Source organism: Balaenoptera ricei, chromosome 3, assembly GCF_028023285.1.
Source record: "Balaenoptera ricei isolate mBalRic1 chromosome 3, mBalRic1.hap2, whole genome shotgun sequence".
In the NCBI taxonomy this organism is placed as follows: domain Eukaryota; kingdom Metazoa; phylum Chordata; class Mammalia; order Artiodactyla; family Balaenopteridae; genus Balaenoptera; species Balaenoptera ricei.
Window position 1 is genome coordinate 26,095,531 of NC_082641.1, and position 13,407 is coordinate 26,108,937.

The following is a 13,407-nucleotide window of genomic DNA, read 5'->3' on the forward strand; positions in this document are numbered from 1 at the left end:
AACTCCTGGGCTTTAGATTCAGTCACATACAAATCTCAGTTTGGCCAGATTCTCTGTGTGCCCTTGAGCACATTAGTACTACCATCTTCGAGCCTCAGTTTTCTTATCTGTAAAGTAAGCTGCAGAGCCCGAATCACAGAGATGTTGGGATTAGCAAACATAGATAGAAAAGAACTTTTCACACTGAAAAGTACTGTATATTAATATATTAATATTATAATAATATTATTTAAATTTGAGTGCACTTGATATACAGGTATTACAGTTTGCGTTATCTTAAATATACAGAATATTTACACAACATTTATGGTTTAATTGATTTCTGAATATGGCTGTCTATTCTGAAACAATAGAACCAAAGTAATTCCCATTGTAGTACCTCACTCTAAAGTTAATTCTTCTATTTTCTAAATTTAGTTATTTCTACTGATTCAGATTTCAGCAGTTGTAGTGCTTTTTATTTGCTAACTTAGCTTTTATAATATAACTGGAATCTCTAAGATCAAATCGATATATTCATAACAATGTCTCCACACTGTTTTATAATATCATAAATGACAAGATAAACTCACAGTTTTTTTAAATTGATCTTTAAGATTAGATTTAGACCTTCAAATTTTCCTACTATTGATTTGATGCTTCTGAATGGAAACAGCAATGTTGATATTTAAAAATTATTCCAACTTTACGTATTTCCTCAACACAGATCAGCTTTGGGCAAATCTAGCCATGTCAGATGCCTGCTTAAATGCCTTTAATGGCTCCTTATTGCCTTCAGGAGCAAATCCAAGCTCCTTAACTTGGCAATCAAGGTCCTTCTCATAATCAGTCCCTTATGTACTTTCAGCTCATCCCTGCCACTAAACAACCAGCACCCTGAAACCTCAGCTACTACAAACATTTAAAGTCCCAGATGTGCCATGCTCCATTTTTCCTCCCTGATTTTTTTTTTTTTGGCTGTTCTTTGTCCAATAAAGTCATACATTCCATCACTATATATATATATATATATATATATATATATATATATATATATATATATATATATATATATATACATATAGTGCCTTCCACGTGTAAACTTCCAGGAATGCAGTCAATGGCATCAGCTCTCTCAGTCTCCTTTCTTGCTCTCATCCAACACCACCTGCCTCTGTTTAGCTTTGCTTTTAGATAGAATCTTTTCCTAGGGCAGCAAGGTAACCACTGCTGGTCCCAGTCCTACATGTTGTATGTTTCCTGAGAGCTCCAGCACAAATCGCAAGAAAAACTCTGATCAGCTCATCTTAGATCAGACCAGAGTCAATGTGGTCATGGGAAGGGAGAACTTTCATTCTTGCTAGTTTGAATGATACACAATCCCAAATTTACAAAATACTATGAAAAAAATAAAGGGTAATTCTGGTCTTCCAAAAGAAGGTATACTGAAATGACGGAACTCATATATAAGATATATATATAGAGAGAGAGAGACGGAACTCATATATAAGATATATATATATATATATATATATATAATCACTTCTTTCACAAGCAGTATATGCATCTAACCTAAGGAATTAAGTACCTCTTATTTACTGTTACAAATATCTCTCAGGTTCCAGTTGTGTATTAATTCTTTCCACTGAATCAGTTTACTGGACAAAAGAGCCAACGTTTAAAAAAATAATGTAATATCTAAAAATTAGAAATCCAATTATCATGGTAGTGCTTAGTTAAAATTTGAAAGAACTTTAAAATAAAGCATTTTTTAATTAATAATTGCACAGTGTGAAAATGAGTAATCCTAATATAAGAGCTAACAAAATCAAAGTTACCACACAGCAAGCACTGGTCCTAAATATTTCTAAAAGAGAAATACAATGCTGGAGAAGGAAAGGCAGAAGGAGAAAGGAAGAGGAGGAAAAGACAAGAGAGAGGAAAGTAGGAGGAAGGGAGAAGGAGGAGAGAAACAATAGGGCTATTATAGTAAAAGAAAAGGAACTCTTTGAGGACTAGATGTTTTTCTCTCCTCACACCACATACCAAACCTAAAACCTCATGGTGCAATAATCATGGATGTTTTAAATATCTAAGACACTAAGGCTGTCTGAATCTGTTCCTGAGAACTGGAAGTAAGAAAAATAAATCCTTCCTCATGTACAAAGATTAATTACATAGTTTAGCAAGGGTTTCTAAGGCAGCAGGTTTTCATTGACATGCAAATGGAAATCTTTCTTTTGCATGAATCACCCTGAAAGTACTAATTAGAACTTAAAATTCTTGTTTGTAAATCATATGAATCTTATAAAATATGCTTCTGCCTTAGAGAACTGTTTCCTAAGGGCTACCATATGACCAGAGTGTGGAGCAGATGTTATCAAACAGACAAAGACAACCTTTTAAAACTCAGAGCAGCTCGTGATAGCTGGGGTAGCGAAGCCCTATTGGATTTCTATAAGTAAGCATGAGGAGGGGAAAAAGCTTTCTGCTAAGTGGTCCACTAGGCTTTTAGTTAGGTGAGCATTTGTGGTCATAGTCTGTGAAAGTAAATAAGTTAAAATCCCTGATTCAGTTAGGAAGATGCAAAAGTGATCCGCTTATAATTTAGAGGAAACAATTAGAAGCCAGGACTCAGATTCGGTTGGAACTCAATCTTTATTGATCTGTATGTAAACTATATGCTGAATGTGGTCAGCCAAACAGTGTCTGTAAGGATCTCTTCAAATAGAGCTTGTTTTGCTTTACTCTGGGAAGCCATGTGACAAGATTATAACAGTGTAATCGTACCGGGAGAGGCCTTGACTCTGAATACATTTAAGATATTTGCTGAAAACAAAATAAAACAAAAAACTGAATCATTATGCTGTATACCTGAAACTAACCCAATATTGTAAATATTCAATAAAAAGAAAACAAAAACAGAAACAAAACACCTCTAAGAGGAGCTCCCCAGCCTTGTCAAAGAGGTCCTTAGCAGATGCTGTCCATTGTTCTGATCTGTAGGTACCATCTTGATATTTTTCATTTGCAGCTGTTATAATCTGGAGCACATCTTGGAATCTGGACCATGAGAGCATTTTTGTTCATGAGGTAAATTATTCATTTTAAATCAAATTAAAGGAGTACTAGAACATAAATGACAAAAGAATATCTTCCAACTTCCATCTACTTTCTCTTCTACCCTGATAAGTCTTCTACACCCCAATATCTTCTTTTTCTTTGTTTTTTCACTCATAACATTGAAATAGATCTGAACTTGAGCCCTGTCCCATGTTCTCTTCTAAGATACAAAAATCATGTGACATCCACTTTGCCTCCAACAAGTGAGCTTCTTAATTTAATACATACTTTGAATAGTAAAGGCCAGAGACATAACCAGGAAGTCACTTTAATGGCATCAATCCTGCCTTCTCTTTTGCTGCTTTCCTAGCACAGCTAAGATTTAGCTTAGGTGACTGCAGCCCTTCCCTTTCTCACTCACTCCCCTCCCCTTCAGGTGCTCAATGCATATTTCCTGTGGTCCTATCTTAGTATTACTTATTCTCAGAAGAGCAAACTTTGGTTGAAAGGGATTTTAGATATCCAAAAGCTGGTTTGTAAATAATGTAGAAAATTAGGATTGATCTTCTCAGGTCTTTAAAAATCATATCACCTGTCCTGCTGTTCAAGGTTCAGAAACCAAAGAAAAAAATTTGAAAATATACAACTTAAGCCCAGCACATCTTATATTTTCCTACTTGGTTCCCATACCTATGCAAGACTGTACTTAACTCACCAGCCAAAGCACTGAGTATATGCTCAGAGTTTCAAATGATACTATCAGTACTCTGTGAAACAATGCACTTCTATTGTCAAAAACACACAGCTGCCAAATTTGTAATTACTTTATTATGTAAGCAGAATTCGTTCTTCATCTCTCAAGGTTACAGGAAAAGAAAAGGAAATACTAGGTTATCTTGTTAGGAAGTATATGTTCCACCATGGCAAAGTGGAAAATGTTATTACCTTAATAATTGTCCATTTGCCCTTTAGAGAGAGAACAGGTCTTTCTTTGGGGAAGAACCTTGATAAGGCACTTGGTATTGTAAGATCCTGAGAATATGGGTCTTGGTAGGAGAAGCCACAACAAAGCTAAAGGATGAACAAGCCTGCCTGAAACAAGGAGATGAGTTTTAATCTCTCTTTGGAAGGAGGAGAACACAGAGGGAAATGCAGAGAGAAGGAAGCAGATGGGTGGGCAAGAAAGAAGCTGAGATGCAGAGGTCCTTAGATTGGGAGGACCAGTGGAAATTTTCTGGAAATGGAGAGACTAATATTTTAAAGTGCCAGGGTTCAATTTGAAGTTATTTCCACTATAAATGACCTTTTACCTTCTCACACTTCTCCGATTCTACAACTCTTGAAGATACTTTGTATGAGGGGTGCATATTTGGGGGAAGTTAGGGTAGAGTCTGCTTCAAGTCTGCATAAATGCCATTACAATGACTGTATGTCAGAAAAGAAGGAAAAGAGAGGTAGAAGGGACCTGGGAAACACAGGCACCACCCTTCCCTCAAAGTGCAGAAGCTTGAGGGCTTCTTTGGCTTCCATTAGGCATGAACAGATGTCCAGGTGAGTCTCAAGGGGTCAGGAAATCCCAGTTGATATCTAGGTTATCTCATTTCCTAACGGGGAACTTTCATCCATCTGTCAGAGTTTCAGGAATACAAAACACTAAGGTGTCTTGCCTGGCTGGGAAGGGCACCCTCTTGCTTCTGCTGCCAGTCTTAATGACATTTATAGCAGAGGCTAGATAAGCAATGGCCTGAAAGAAACTCACAATGGCTTTATGAACCCATATGAATCAATCCCAACAATATGTGCATAAGCAGTCAGGTCTTTTTTTAAGCAACTGAGAGTAGAATAAGAAAACAATCAATTATTAAATGGGTCATTTTTGTCACCATTGTCTATGTCACACTCAGTCTAGATATGCACCACAGAACATTTTATCAAGTACAGAATTAAACTTAAGGTCAAAGAAAAACTAAGGAAGGTGGTGTTTATTTATTTATTTTTTTGGTCAAAAATACAAAAGTTTAGTTAATATTCTTTGAATTAATTAAAAAATTAACCACTGGATGATGTATGATCTCCAGCAACCAGGGCATAGTTACTGCAGGCAGAGAAAAGTTACCCGTTAGTAGCTGTATAAAATCCAAAGGATAGAGCTGCAAAGCACTGATTCCCTGGTAAAGGATCCCAGGTACAGAAGAGGGAGAAAAAATACCCACCCCACTGTCACACTTATTCCATTCTGTCTAACACAGAGGAGTTATAAGGTTTCTTTGACAAGGGCTGTAAAACACTGAGAGCTCCCCAGAGGAAGGAGTAGCCTAGGAACAAGGTTTTATTAATTGCAGGGTTTATTAAGCATGAATCAATTCCCTATGCCTCCTCATATAACTTGGGCCTACTATTCATTTATAGGAATTTTTAGGTCCAGAATAATTTTTACAAGCCTTTATCTTTCAAGGCAGATGGAGGCTGGGATGCAAAGTAGTTCTTACTATATTTTTTTCTACGAGTGACTATTTTATACTTCATAATATTTTTCTTTATAGTGAATTTTTTCCTATTTTTGTTTTCCTTAGTCCCTTTTTAATCTGTATGTTTCAAAAAAAGGAAAAAAGAAAAAGGGAAAAAAAGCCAGGTTGTTTTTCCACTTGTAAGAATTATGGTCTGTTCATATTTTTAGCCCCAGTGCCTAGCACAATACATAGTATATAACAGATGTTCAATAAACATTTTCTGAGTGAATGCCTAAATTATCCTTCTGAGCCCATAAGCTGGCTGTGTTCTGTTTTTCTCCCATACCTAATTTCAGTCCTTCTTCCTTGAGCTCTGTGTCTTGCAGGTAAAGCTAACTAGTACAAGTGCATCAACAGAGTCCCATGCACTGAGGCTTACTTATGACTTTAGTCAATGGGAAGCACCACAGGGTAGAAATGAGAATGAAGTTTGGGTATTTATTCTCCATGCTTCCTCCCTGACAGGTTACTACCAAAGACCACAGCTCCTGTCAGATGACCCTCTCCATTTCTCTCTATTCTAGGAACCACTCCGTCCTGGTGTCCTTTCAAGTCTTGGGATAAATATGACTTCAAACAGTTGTTAGCCCTAGGGAACTTCACAGTACCTTATTGGTATCTCTAAATCCTGTCCATGACTTTGGAAGTAGTCCCTTTATTAAACTCTCCTCAATTACTCAATTGATTGTGTCATCTGTTTCCTGCTGGGACCCTGACTAATACAGCCTTATGATTTATAAAATACTATCAAAGTTCAAAAGGTAATTAAATGAAAATTTCAGTATCTGAACATTTTTTTAAATGACAGCTGAGTGTGTTGATCATCTGCATACCTCAGGCTGTCCTTTTTTTAATTGAAGGCAGAATTGGTTTTTATTTATTTCCTGAGTAAATGTTTAACCAGTTTTATTGAGCTAGTTATGATGTGGGAGCTCTGTTCTGATGAAGGTGCTCAGAGGTGTTTTGTAGCTAGTAGCTACAATAGTTATGAAAATACCTTTCTATTTAAAATGTGCATTAAATTACACTTCTGTGAAATTTTAAAGTAAGAAGAGTAATAAAAAAACTACATGAAATATATTGTTAAGAAAAGTTATTTCGATGATTGTACAGTAAAATTTTACTAAATGTTCATTTATACTGCAAATAAGGAAATTGAATTAAAACACGGAGCTCAAAATTTCTTTGAATCACTCTATGTTATTATACATGATTGAATCAATGGGGTTGTATTTTTATTTTAAGCATCTATAATATAATAAATTATACATGTAATTAATTAAGAGTATAAAATTATTTCCAAAAATATCTAGTGTCCTGAATTTTAAGTAAATCATTATTTGAGTGGAATTTATTTCAATATATAATAAAAACTAAATTAAAATCCATACTGCTTCAATATTAAAGAAAAATTAGTCATTTTAACCTTTTCCAAGATATTTAAAAATTTTTAATATCTTTATTGGAGTATAATTGCTTTACAATGTTGTGTTAGTTTCTGCTGTACAACAAAGTGAATCAGCTATATGTGTACATATATCCCCATATCCCCTCCCTCTTGAGCCTCCCTCCCACCCTCCCTATCCCACCCCTCTAGGTGGTTTCAGAGCATGGAGCTGATCTCCCTGTGTTATGCAGCAGCTTCCCACTAGCTATCTATTTTACATTTGGTAGTGTATATATGTCAATGCTACTCTCTCACTTGTCCCAGCTTCCCCTTCCCCTCCGTGTCCTCAAGTCTGTTCTCTACGTCTGCATCTTTATTCCTGCCCTGCCACTAGGTTCATCAGTACCGTTTTTTTTTTAAGATATATCAGAACAACAACAAAAAAGGCATGATAGCATTTTTTCATTCATCTTCATACTAATTTCCCCAACTCAAATGTAAAGATAAAGAAAAAGTCATGAGGGAAAAGGTATAAGAAAGAAAAAGCTAGGGGAAAAAAGCTGTCAAAGTATTATTTCCCTTCTTTCCTCCTTAGATATCAACACTGGGGCTCTTTATGCCAAGTGGAAGCTTATAAAATGCAAGATTATAGCTGGATTGGATTAAATTCAAAATGCCCTTTAGCATCACACTCAGTTTTTTCTTATGTGGATGAAAGAATGAATTTATCTTCCTGGATTATCATTTTTTCCCACTTGCCAGTGTGTTTTGGCAGAGTGAGAAGTGGAGGTGGTAAGCACGGTGGTACTCATATCTTCATCAATTATAAAATCACTCCCTCAGTCACTTTTTGCTACTGAGCTCCTCTCTTTTTTCACTTTTCTTTGTACACTGGTATATGAACTTCTTGCTCTCATTAAATCACTTAGCCCAGACGGAAATATTTATTAGGGATAACTTGAGAACACCACTCTAGAAGCAATAACCAGAACATTGGGTTTCTTATGCTGGTGCATACTATCGTTTAACTACCCACTTGCCTGACTCTGACATTTTTTGGTACCAAGCATTTATCACCTCATAAATGTGCTTTCTCCAAGTTCTGTCTCTCCTCCTTGAAATGCTGTCTATACAGTTGCCAAATTGAGTTTCCTAAGAACCCAATGTTATAATTTCAGAAAACAAAGTTGTTGCTCATTGTTCATTGCTTCCAGTCTAAACTTCTCTGTGTAAATTTTCCCAAAGCTGCTTGATTTGGTTGCTCTCTTCATGCTCAATCATATGCCCTATTTCTTCCTACCCAGTACTCTTGCGCTAGTCATACCAGACCCAAGAATACTATCTAACTCTTTCTGTCAACCAAAGCTATGCTGATCCCTGCTTACACTGGTCTACTGCCTTTTCTATTGATTTATATCTGCTCTATTTTTCTTTTTTAATGTTTTTTTAAGCAATCTTCCAGGCAGTAGATGTTGGGGAAGTTTTGGAAGGATGAAAAAGCAAAGGGATGAAGTGTTATCACGTACTGAGTTCTTAAAGTCATTGGCTTTTGACTTCAACGGCAGTGGCACAGGGTCCCAAAGAGCTACACAAAGCCCTTGAGTTTTGGAAAAGAGAATCTGAAAGCCTCCAAATCTATTGCTTATTTTTAGTTTTATTAAATTTTGGCCAGAGAAGGTTGGCCATGTATTACCAATTCTTTGATATTTCTTAAGACTTCCTTTATGGGATAGGATGAGGTCAAACTCTGTAAATGTTCTACATATGTCTAAAAACTATGATTTTGCTTGGTTTATTGGGTGAAGCTACACACACACACACACACACACACACACACACACATATGCACACACATAAATGTGATGAAGATGATAGTTTCTTGTGTTGTTCAAATTCTCCAAATCTTCTCATTATTTTTTCCTGCTTAATTTATAGTTTCTATTATAATTCCCAGTGAATGCAGAATTTTTTCAATTCCTCCTTTTATATCTGTCAGATTTCTATTTAAGTATTTTGAGGGTGTATTTGAATTGGATTAGCCTCTGGATTTATTATCCAATTTGTCAGTGAATGCCATCTCACCAAATGAGAAGCTTGGTGTAGCACTATGACTACAGGACTGTGTCATAAACACCAGACATATTGGATTAGAAACATATTAAAAAACTATTAGTATGGCTGATAGTTGGCATATTATTGGAGATGAACATGTGTTATTTGATGGTAGGATGACATCTAATTCATTTGTGTCCACGTTGCCCAGTTCACACCCTGGAACTCAGGATTGTCAATAAATGATTTCCAAGGGCAGTAGAGTTTTTTCTCAAGTATGATGATAGTAAAGCAAAGTCAGGACAATGGTTATAAACCTGCTGAACCCATTGTCAAAATTCTGATTCCCAATTAAACAGTTCAAAGGAAGGTCTCTTTTTCTCTTCTTTTTTTTTGGCTGTGCCATACGGCATGCAGGATCTTAGTTCCCTGACCAGGGACCAAACCCGTGCCCCCTTCAGTGCAGAGTCCTAACCACTGGACTGCCAGGGAATTCCCCGAAAGGAAGGTTTCGTTTGTAGATTTTAAAAATCATATGAGTTACAAATCATAGATCAAACAACTGAGAAGATTATTATGATTGAATTTGGGAAAAATCAGAAAAAGAAGGAAAAGGAGAAAATACTATGAAATGAGAGAAATAATAATACTAATTCCTGTGTTACAGCACAATTAGGGTACTTTAAATTGCTAATCTCAACAAACACCTTAACAATCTTATGGTAAATATAACCATCTCCATTTTATAGAGAAAAAACAAAGACCAGAGTACCTAAATAATTTGCTCAATTTCAAATAACTAGTAACAAACTGAGACAAAGAGCAAAAATATGTCAATGTCCTGCAGCCAAAGATCACCAGGAATACAATTCTAGTTGAGACAGGTTTGGTTTAATATTTACTGTATTGGGAATCATGGGGTGTCTAAGAGATGGTTAAAAAGAACTTTTCATTGGATTTTGGCTTTGATTGGCTGGTTTGGAGCAGGAGGATCTAAGGAAGCAGGGGTTCACACAAGATTGCATGCTGTCAGAAAACAGGGGAACTTCCATGATTGTGTATCTCAACAAACCTAATTGACAAGGAGGGGAGACAAGAATGAAGATAAAACTGTAACTGATAAAGAAGTAGCAGTCATGAATTCTGGATGAGCAAGGGGGTGTTTGATATTTTGTGGGTGGCATAGTGACCTTGTTTTTGTCTGTGTTTAGCCAGAATTATGAAGTGGCCTTGCTTTATCTCCTTTTATCATGATCTCAGAGTAACCTTGTCTGAGGTTGGTATTCTGTGAGATAGTTTATGTCTAGTTAGAGAATAACATGACCTAGCTGTGAGTGCCAGGCGGGCTTCTGAATGTCAGGGGCTGCTCCTTATATCTTTCCCAGCCAGAACTCAGAAGAGATCATGTTCCTTCTAACCTCACCATTTTTCAAAAGTGGAAAGAAACCTGAAGAATGATTTTTGCATGTCTGTTTTCCACCTCTCTAGCATCTATTTAATAGCGACACATTGAGTTAATATCAGAGAATAAAATGTTCTACTCTTATTTCCCAAGAGGGAAAAATATACTCTGAACCAAACTTCAGAGTTCTATAAGGAACATAGATGTCTAAACCAAAAGGAGATATTTATAAATTACTCCTTCAGTGAAAGACACTGCCATTTACTACAGAACAAAAAGAACCTTGTAAAACAATGTGGGAGTAACATTTGACAAAGCTGTCTACTTAGGTGTTGAACTTTTCTGCCTTCTTTCCTTTTAAAATTCTAGAACACATGCTAAAAGAATAAAAGTTGACTCAGATGGCTATAAAATTAAATAGTTCAAAGGATGAGGGTGAAAAGCAATGATCTCTTCCTCCGTTGATGGAAAACAGTCTTTGTGCTTCATTAATGCACAGACAGCTGTCACTTATCCCTGATGGAAGCCAGAAGACACAATCCTTGAAACATATATCTAGTTAAATACAGAGAGATAAATCTTGAGGGTACAGTTTAGTGAAAAACAAGTTACTGCACAAATTATCACATGAAATACCTACCAAGTTATTTGGCAAAATTCAATGAAATCTTAAGGAATGTATTTCTTTCTAAAACAGTCAATCAATTAAGAGTATTTATAGACAACACTGTTGGCTGTTAGGGGAAAATGAATGTGATGGTATTTATAGAGTGATTCTGTGTTCTGTCAAATCCTGGTTCTGCTACCTGTTAGTTGTGTGAAGTGATCAAATAACCTTTCTGTGACTCAGTTTCTTTTTAGGTAATAAAAATACCTGCTTAGGACAGAAATAAAGACACAGATGTAGAGAATGGACTTGAGGACACGGGGAGGGGGAAGGGTAAGCTGGGACGAAGTGAGAGAGTAACACTGACATATATACACTACCAAATGTAAAATAGATAGCTAGTGGGAAGCAGCTGCATAGCACAGGGAGATCAGCTCGGTGCTTTGTGACCACCTAGAGGGGTGGGATAAGGAGGGTGGGAGGGAGATGCAAGAGGGAGGGGATATGGGGGTATACGTATGCATATAGCTGATTCACTTTGTTATACAGCAGAAACTAACACAACATTGTAAAGCAATTATACTCCAATAAAGATGTTAAAGAAAAAAGAAAAAAAAAAACAAAAACCTGCCTAACCCTCCCCACAGGGCTTACTGGAGAAGAAAAATGTTTATAGAAGTACTTTGTAAACTAAAAAGCACCATACATATATAAATTATCATTATCTAAGATACAACATACCCAAAATGTTCTAAAAGTAATCTGTATTAATTCATTCCCAAATAAGGGCTCATTTTATACTTTTACTTTATTTCCTTAGTTTGATCTTATACCTTTATTAATTCAATATATTCAATATTGAATTGTACTGAATATGTGTTCACATGCCAAGTATATGAAGCATCATGTTACTGTGAAAATTTAAATCATCATTTACTTTCTAGAACAAACGAGCATAATAAAAGTGGGCATCTTAAACTAAAAAATTAATAGGATTGATGAAAGATACAACTTATTTCATACTTTGAACTTCTGTATATTTTGGATGGTTGAATTAGGTTTCTAAGGGCTCAGTTTACATCTTCAGAGAGAGTTTAAAATGATAAACTCATGCTACAGCTAACTTCCTAAGTAATTGTTACCTTTACAAAATTTTCCCTGGACCCTGAGGATCAGCTGCAAGTCAATTCCACTGTATTTAAATGCTAAGAAAGAAATATAATTACATAATAAAAACTTGACTTTTCACATTTTATTATTTCTCATTAAAATTATAACACTATTGCAATTAATTTAATTTTTAGCTATTCTGAAGAAAAAAGAAGCACATCAGTAAAGAAAAATAGATTCTGAGATGCCTGCTGATAAATGTACACATACTTGGGAGTAGCAAGAGGTTTTGTCCATAGTGCATCTCTAGTTTCAGCACACTACTTCTGTACAAATTATAAAGCATGGATGATCTCTGTTATGGCAAAAAAAAATTAACAATAATATATAAGACCAGTTGGGCACAGACTCATCTTTTCCTTTGACTGGTCAGTTCCTTTTATCAAGTCAGAGCCAAGTTCAGAAATCGAACAAGTAGTTAGAAAAAAATTTCTTACAGAAAGATACCTACAAACTTATTTGTGACATGTTCTCTATATCTACTTAATAAATTTGATATTAGATCCCTGGCTTTAAATTTATAGCTACTGGTCATGCTGATAATGTTCTTTGCCATCAAAGTGTTAAGTCACTTAATAACAGACTCCTTATGAGTTATTTTCTGATAGAAACCCTTAGGGCAATGTCTCCATTTCTGAAATTAACGCTTTAATTTTGGATATAATTCCCTACTCTCTTGAGTTATCTAAATAATTGAAGTCAAGATTACTTAATTAATCTGAGTATTGTATTAGCTATCATTATACTACTCTACTATTTGAGCAGAGAAAATATAGCTGTTGAGTCAACCTACAGGTGTAACCTTGTCCTTTTCTCTCTGATTTATGTAACAGCTGTGCCCTTTAGTTCAACTCCACACAGTTCAAAGGCGACTCTTCTACAGAGTCCGCTCTTGCTGGAGGCCATTACCTAATTGGCCACCCTCTCGTCCAGATCCATCAGTTCTCAGACAGCTTCTTCACAGGTGAAGCAAAGCGTAGGCATGTCACTATTAACAGAGAGACTCAGGGAAATATTATTGAGGTTGTGATCAAAAGACAAAGAAATATGCACACTGTTTTTCTCTGATGTTATTCTCTGACAGACTAGAGAAGACAGGAACAGTACAAGTGATTTCAAATGATGTATAATGTTGGATTTTTGCTGCTGCTGTTACTGCTATTGGTGGTAATATCAGTGGCTGTAGCAATGCCATTAAGCATCTTAAGTCACATACTAGTAATTGATTTATTTAACC